The 8,325-nt window shown below is 33.8% G+C and overlaps 1 long non-coding RNA gene across 1 annotated transcript; it reads right to left on the bottom strand.

Moving 5' to 3' along the window:
• Positions 1–6,648: 6,648 nt before the first annotated feature.
• LOC148843614 (uncharacterized) lies at positions 6,649–7,571 on the bottom strand. The gene is made up of 3 exons (XR_016103377.1): positions 7,257–7,571; positions 7,019–7,065; positions 6,649–6,940 (listed from the first exon to the last, which is right to left on the bottom strand). It is a non-coding gene; the product is annotated as an uncharacterized LOC148843614 (long non-coding RNA).
• Positions 7,572–8,325: the final 754 nt, after the last annotated feature.

The raw sequence follows: 8,325 nt of genomic DNA, 5'->3' as shown, positions 1-8,325 counted from the left end.
CTCCCATGGAAGCCACAAAGAGCTCATCTTGTAGAGTCAAACTTGTGAAACAGGGCTGATGAGGCCTCGTCCTAAGTAACTACTATTGAAGATGAGTTGAGGATGTTATACTATTGTATTCATCGAGCTTTTCCCATGCTTTAATCCTGGGGATCCTGAGTTTGGCTTGAACTTGTCTGCTTGTCACAGGGGAGCTCTCCAAGTTCATCATAGGTGTTTTTGTCCCCTAGTAATCGGTATTCATTTTGGGTGTTGATGCTACTCAAAAGTGCCTTTGAATTCATAAAAAATAGAAATTAGAAAGTGAGAACTTTAATTTCTAAAAGATGAGATTTTAGCTTTCTAGAAGAAGAGGATTTAGCCTTCCAGAAGGTGAGAACTTAGCTTCTTATAGCATTTCCCACAGACGGCGCCAATTGATGGTGCACGATCTAGCTACTCCTAGTTGGATGGCGATCCGATGGCGAGTTGGATTAATCTACAAAATAATAGATCAGAGAACCCGGGGTAGCTAACCCGACAAGGTTGCTCCAATGCTTAAGTTAGTACTTATGCTATGAATGCAAACTGAATACTGGAGAGCTTGAGTGCTAGTGAGTAGAGTAATTAAGCGTACCTCTCTTTGTTCTCTTCCTTGGGTCTTTGCGGTTGGTGCCTTTATATAAGCATTGTTCAATGTGGGCTTCACGCACTGCATCCGAGTTTTCTAGGACATCGTGCCCAACCGGTCTGAAATCATTGGAGGTAAACATCATGCACATTAACCACACTCTAGAACATTCGGTACGTGGCTAACTTTCAAGAATCATGGGAGTGTCGAGATATACATGCTGAATTTTTTGGCGAACATGTCTTGTAGGTCGCCACCTAGACCTCAGTTAGGCCAGCATGCCCTCGAGGGAGGTCGATCCTTGCATCAAGGTCACTTCGGCCAGTGATGAGGTGCTATAGGTCGGCCTTGAATGAAGTGCTTCTAACCGATCTGAGTTGTTATCAAGGTTGCCAAGTTGGCTATGAAGGTAGATCCCTAGGTCTAGACGAAGAGAAACCATGATCTGGGACTCCAAGTCATTGTTTAGGTGGTGTCTATGTGTCAAATAGTTGTTCCAAGATGCCATATGTCATGATGTCATTGGAGGGCCCAATACACCCTCATCAATTTCTATTCAAACCCATAAGGAAGCTGATACGACAATTGTAGATTTGATTGTCTCTAATCAAATGGAGGAAATATTAGAAACATAGTAGCCAAAAAGCCTGTCCTTGGAAATAAACAATGGTACTCAAAAAGAAACATTGGTGGTGCAAGACAATGTCTCAGTTGCTCCGATTGAATGCACAGATCATACCACTACTATTGTTGAAATAGGTATTTCATTTTTTTTTTTTTTTTGAGATTGAGAATGCCACTATTATGGGAGAGGATGGTGAAACTACTAAGGCCGATCTAGTTTATTGTCAAAGTCCAAAAGGTATTCGATGAAATGCCAATAGAGAATTAAAAAAGAAACAAGAAGATCAAAACATGAAAAAAAATGTTGCTCTTAGAGAAGGAAGTACTAGAAAAACTGAAGTCTCAATTGTTCTCAATGAGGATAATCTTGTTCGGTATCAAGAAACAGAATAAAGAAGGTATCAAAGTCGATAGATAGCCAAAATCTGAAACCTGTACAACCCATTGTGACAGTTTTTTGTTGGGATGATTTAATGATTGGTGTTGGAAAAAATGTGCAAGAGAAAATTAGCAGTTCTCGACATTACAAAGTACATAGAACTTGAAGTGATACACACAACTAAGGAAAAATATATCGATATCGAGTATTGTACCGAACAAATTGGATATGGATATAGATACAGGTGTACTTTGGAAATGCATGGACATAGACAAAAAGAATGGAAACACTTGGATACACTAGTGAAACACATACAAATTTTATAAATACATTAACAACATTAAATTTAAGGTCAAATAGACCTAAATAATGTATAAATATATAAGAAATATATATTTAATGATGTACACAAAAAATATATTATAACTAATATTACGAAATGGGAATTTTGACCACTATAAAGCACAATTGGTGGCTCAAGGGTTTACAAAACAAGTTGAAATTAACTTCGTTGAAATATTTAGTCTAGTTGTTAAACCTACACTATTTGGTTAGTACTCTCTCTTGCAGTTCACTATGGTTTGGCGCTTAGGCAACTCAATGTAAGCAATAATTTTTTACATGGTTACCTCAATGAAGAAGTTTTTATGAAATAACCATGGGTCTTAGACCACACTGTGTATGTTGGATTAAGCATACACTTTATGGACTAAAGCAATCCTCAGGGGCTTGATTTACCTAGTTAGGGGATCATTTGGTTCTCTTAGATTTATTAAAACCTTAAGTGGATAGTTCTCTCTGTGGTACTAATATCATTCTTCTTGTATATGTAGACAATATACTTGTCACTGGATCATTTACTTTGGCCATTACTGCTCTCATTTCCTAGATCCCTACCACTTTTTCTCTTCGAGATCTTGGAGTTATGCCCATTACTTCTTAGGAATAGAGCTCCATTGTACTACAGTTGGTGTGTATCTTTCACAACATAAATGTATTCATGGTATCCTCTTTAAGACTAAGATAAACATATTCATACATCCATGGCTACTTCTACCCGAATTGATGTTACCCAAGGTTCACCTCTCTTGGATGTCATTAAATATCGTAGTGTGGTAAGGGCATTGCAGTACATTACTTTCACTCGACCAGACATTAATTTCTTTGTTAATAAAGTTTTCAAATTTATGAAGGAATCTATTGATGTTCATTCGAGTTCTGTTAAGTGGATCCTTCGGTTATCTAAAGTCAACCATTGATCATGGGCTTCTCTTCTGATCCACTCATGAATTGGCTCTAGAGGCCTTTTTCTAATATTGATGGGATATTTGCCTAGTTGATTGGCACTCCCAAGGAAGCTATTTTCTTTATTTGGGATGTAATCTAATTTTATTGAGCTATTACAAGCAATCTATGATTTCTCGCTCTAGCACAGAATCTGAGTATTGTAGCCTTGCCTCCATTGCATCTGAACTTATCTAGCTCCAATGTTGCTACGAGAGCTTGGTTTAAAGCTTCCTCAACCTCCAATAATTTAGTGTGACAATTTGGTGGCCAAGATTCTATCATCCGATCCCGTGCACCATGCTCGAATTAAATACATTGAGTTGGATCTTCATTATGTACGAGAGAAGGTTGCAGGTAGGTGTCTCGTTGTTAATCATGTATCCAGTCACGATCAGATTGTTGATGTCCGTTAAAAACCTCCTCCCACAACCAGATTTCATGAGCTCACAGCCAAGCTTACAGTCTCCAAGAGACTGCTAGGCTTGAGGGGGGATTCATGTTAGAGTATCCCAGTTACTCGCGTAATTGACTCATTCCATTTGGCAATATATGTACAAGCTTACCATTATCTTAGCTAACTAACTCAATCCCTTAGCTAACATTATCTTGTCATTGTAACTAGTTTTCTTTTTGAACTCTAACACTATACATAGCAATACCTCTGTAACCATCATCTATTTAAATACACGAGAAACTAGTCACGACTTAATTGAATCATTCTTCGATTTCATTGATATTTTGTTTGTTTATAAAATGATCTCATAAAAAATTGGGAAAATCGGGGTTTCATACTAGTAGTTGAGTTAATAAAACTCATTTTGAAAGGAGTACAAATACAAATATGTAGAGTGCAAAACCTTGTATTTTGTACTATACATATTTGTATTTCTACTCTTTCCAAACTGAGCCTAAGTGTTGATCTACTAACAAATAAGAGGGAGATTCTCTTCCAGCCTGATAGTTTATGTGTCACATATTCCATTAACCTTTCTTTAGTGACTTTACCATTAATGATAGGAGCAACCAAGTGGGACTCTTTACTGAACTCTAGAGGAATTTTAAAAATTCTTGACATAACTTTCCTCAATTTTCTTGGGATGTTTTTAGATGTCTTGATGCTTCTAGGAACTTGGTGAAAATTTCTCTTATTTTTCGACAAACTATAATTGATGTTTCTGCAATACTTAAACATTAGTCTCCAAATTACAAATTTGGGATCATAGCCCATTCTTAGCAATTCTATACCCAATAGAACCTTTTTTTTTCTATTCATTGCTTCTTTTTCCAAGGGGAGAGATCTCCTTGTCTAATACCCTTAGTAAGAGTAAACTCTCTAGGAGTTTAATAAGAATTTAATAAAAAACTAATATAATGCACTCAATGACCTAGTTGATCCTTTTTTTTGGAACCCATATTTAATTAATGTTTTCACAATGAAATCCCATTCAATCCTGTCACAGGCCTTCTCCATATCAACCTTACAACCCAAAACTTCGGGCTTCCCTTTCTTTCTCCTCATGAAATGCACCATTTCCTGAGCAATGAGGATATCACTCATTTTCTCTTGAGCTACCCCTAATTTTTGTCCTTTATGGTTTATTATGGAGATTTTACTTAACTATCTTAAGCTAGATTTTAGGTATAAATGTTTTTATGTTCTAAGGGGTTTAGTGGAGGGTTTTAATTGATTCACCGGTGGATTAGAGAGGTAGATCTGAAGGTGGATATCTTGACCAATAAGAAGGGTTAGAAATAGAATTTAGGTGGTTTGGTGGGTTAAATGAAAACTTTTTGGTATAAGTAAATATATTTAGTGTTTTTGAATTGATTGGGAAGGTTAGATCTAGCAAGGGAAGTGTCAATATTTTGGTGTTGAAAGTTTGATTAACGAGAAATGTTTAAATGGAATCTAAGATGATAGGATAAGTGGATCTTGGAATTTGGGGTTGGAATTTGTTATTTGGTGTGAATGGATATTTTAATGTTTCAAGTTAGATGGAGATATCTAATTGGACAATAGGGGTACATGTGAGATTTGATCGAAACCATCAAATTGGGATCTTGAAAGATCAAATGTGGATTTTATAGATATTTGGGTGTGAATTGGTATCAAAGATTGATTTTAATGTTTTAGTAATAACTAGTGGGAACCCGTGCGGTGATGGACTTTTTTAAAAGAATTTTAGGCAAAAGGAGGTAGGGTGCAGTTTGCATGGGCTAAACCTAAGCCTGACCTTGTTTAACCAAGCTTTTGCACAAATTGGCTTGAGTTTTTGAATTTCAAATTGGGCTTAGGCCAAAAAAACTCAAGCTTAAATTAAATTCAAGCTGAGATTGGATTGAAGCCTAGGGTAGCCCGAGCCCAAAACAATCAATTTGATCCCATCTAACATTTTATGATATACATATTTATATATTATCAATATATTCTACATAAAAATTGGGCTACAAAGCTTAACATGTACAAACCCAAGCCCAACTTAAGATGTTGGGTTAAGCTCGGATTAGGGTTAGGTCGAGCTTAACCCAACATCTTGGATTGGGCTTGGACTTGGGCATGTTTAGCTTTGAATGGGGTCAAGCTCAAACTACCTAAGGCCACAATTCAGCCTAAGTTTAGGTTAGGCTTGAGTTTTTTGGCCTAAGCATAGCTTCAAGTTCAAAAAGTCAAGCCCAACTTGTGCAAAAGCTTTGGTTGAGTTAGGTCATGCTCGGGCTAGGCCCACCCAAGTTGCACCCCTAACTCCTTTAGCCTCAAGTTCTTTTAATATAGTATGTGCATCACATGGATCCCTGCTATAATTAATAAAACTAATACTATTAGTTATTAAAAACAATGATAATTTTTGGTACTTTTCATTAATCATGAAAGTAATTAATTAATTTTGGTACATAATTAATAACACTAATTTTAATTTACATTTATTAACAACAATATTAATTACTAAAAATAGTAATATTTTTTATATCTTTTAATTTATTCACAAGAGTAGTTAATAACTATTTTTTTAGATTTTATAATTGATATATAAATAAAGTTATTAAAAATTTCATAATTATAATTAATCATTCTTAATTATAAATTAATAATTTTTAAAATTCTTAATTTATAAAAATTATTACTATTATTAATAGTAATGTTAGTAATATTATTAATTAATAAAATTAATATTATAAATTATTCAAAGTAATAATAAAATAATTAAAATAGAGATTCATTTTTAAATTTGAATATTAAAAAAAATTAATTATAATTTTTGGTTAATTAATTTGCTGGTAATATATCACTAATTAATTAATTAATCATAAATTATTAATATATTTTAAATATTAAAAACGTAAGAAATTAATTAATTTAGTTATTCATGAAAATAGTTATTAATTTTAAAATTTTAATATTAATAAAATAATTAATTATTATTGGTAGCAATTAAATTGTTGGTAATATATCACTAATTAATTAATCATAAATTATTAATATATCCCTGATATTAATTACTATAAACAGTAATATATTTTGGTATAAAATTTTGATGATTTTTAATTAATCTTGAATATAAATAATAGATTTTAATTGAAATTTGGCGTTTTTAATGAATGCCAAAATTAATTAATTAATTTTGGTAAGATATTAGTAGATTGCCGAAAATAATAGTAATTAATCCCATAAATATTAATAAATGGAAACTTATTAATTATGAAAAACAACAATATTGTTTGGGAATTAATCACAAAAAGAATTAGTTAATTTTGGTATGAGTTATAATAAAATAAATGAAATTATGAATCATAAGTAATAGATAATATACTATTCAACACAAATGGGTCGGAGCTGGCCCAGCTGGGTTCAATTAATGAAAAAACAAACCACCAACCACATCACTTTAAGTCAAATGGATTGGGTAGTGGAAAATCTAATCCATGTCTGATACCTGATCTATTTACCCCGTTTCCATCTACAGTGTTTGCTCCACAGAGAGAATACAGTAGATGTGAATCAGTGTTCAAAGTACTCTTTTTGATGGATTCAGTTGCGAATACTTGCGTAGAATGAAAAAACGAAATTAGAAATACCATAAGCAGAGTAAGAAAAAATGATGGAGATGAAATTACCGTACCTGAGAACAATGGTCCGCAAATCGATGCTAGGAGAAACAAAGCTGGTCTTTCAGATAAAAAAAAAAAAAAAAAAATTATTTTCTAGCGTTTGGTCGAACGAATTTGTGAGACTATTTAAACTGAAACGAATCAATATTTAAACGTTGAGAAAACATGAGAAAAAGAGAAAACATAGAGGGCGAAGCCCCTGTTTTCATGTGTAAAAATAAGAGGGCGGTGCCAATTGAAAATTAATACCTGATGAAGATGACAATGCCGATCTGATCGATCTTTCAAACGAACAAACTGCTAAGACTATTTTCCCATGAAAACTAAAACCATGCTACATTTAATACATTGAAAAAACACACGGAGCAGAGCCCTGTTTTAATGTGTGAAAAAATAGGGGGGAGTCTCTCTTTTCATCTCCTTAGGAAACCATTTGCATACATAGCCGGTGAAGACAAAGTTTAACAATGCTCTAGGCGATGTAAGGCTGAAAATGGGCGCCAAATGTGAGAGAAGGATGATGATTTATCGTATTGTTACATCGCTTAGAAATTGGAAAGTGGGTTGGACATGATGAGGTGTCCATATGATAGAGGAAGAGGAGAGCTTTTTGAGAAAACAAGGAAGGCTAAAGAAAAGAGGGGTTAAGATAAGAGAAAAAAGGAGAGGACATCTAACGTGGCTTGATATGAAGAGTGAAGATTTGAAGTCAAGTGGAATAAGACTCCTTTTTGGATCTAGATTATCGTAAAAGGTATTCAATGGTTATTCTTGGGAGTTTAATCATAACGTTTGATATTGATTAAATTTTTCCTAGACTTAATCTAGATGTTGGATCAGTTGATTGGGAGTTGGAGGTGTTAGATTTTATCAATTTTATTGATTGAGGGTGGTTTTATGGGGATCTAATGAATTCAATGGTGGATCTTGAGTACTTAGAGCTATAGATGGATTTTCTTTGTATTTTGTATTGTGGGTGGATTTGAACGGTCAAAAATCTAGTGCAAGGTGTATGTAAGGTTAGACCTGGCAATCGGGTTGTGTCGGTCGGGTTCGGGTTGGTTAAGGTATTTCAGGTTGATTTTGGGTCAGGTTGAATTTCAGGTTGGTTGTTGTCAATGCTAGACCTTAACCCTAAATGTTGGGGATAGGGTTGACCCATGGGTCAATTCGGGTCATCCCAAAAAATAATTGAAATTTAAAAAAAATAAAGAAAAGTTACATGAAAAATGTCAAAATTAAAAGAATTAACCTTAAAATTCTAAATATAAAATAAAAACTTGAACATTTAACAATTTATAGAGTAAACAATAAAAAG

Source organism: Nelumbo lutea, chromosome 8, assembly GCF_056320005.1.
Source record: "Nelumbo lutea isolate HS-2025 chromosome 8, American lotus-T2T, whole genome shotgun sequence".
NCBI classification, from domain to species: Eukaryota; Viridiplantae; Streptophyta; class Magnoliopsida; order Proteales; family Nelumbonaceae; genus Nelumbo; species Nelumbo lutea.
Note: the sequence above shows the minus strand (reverse complement) of the source record. Positions and strands in the feature narration are given on the sequence as shown.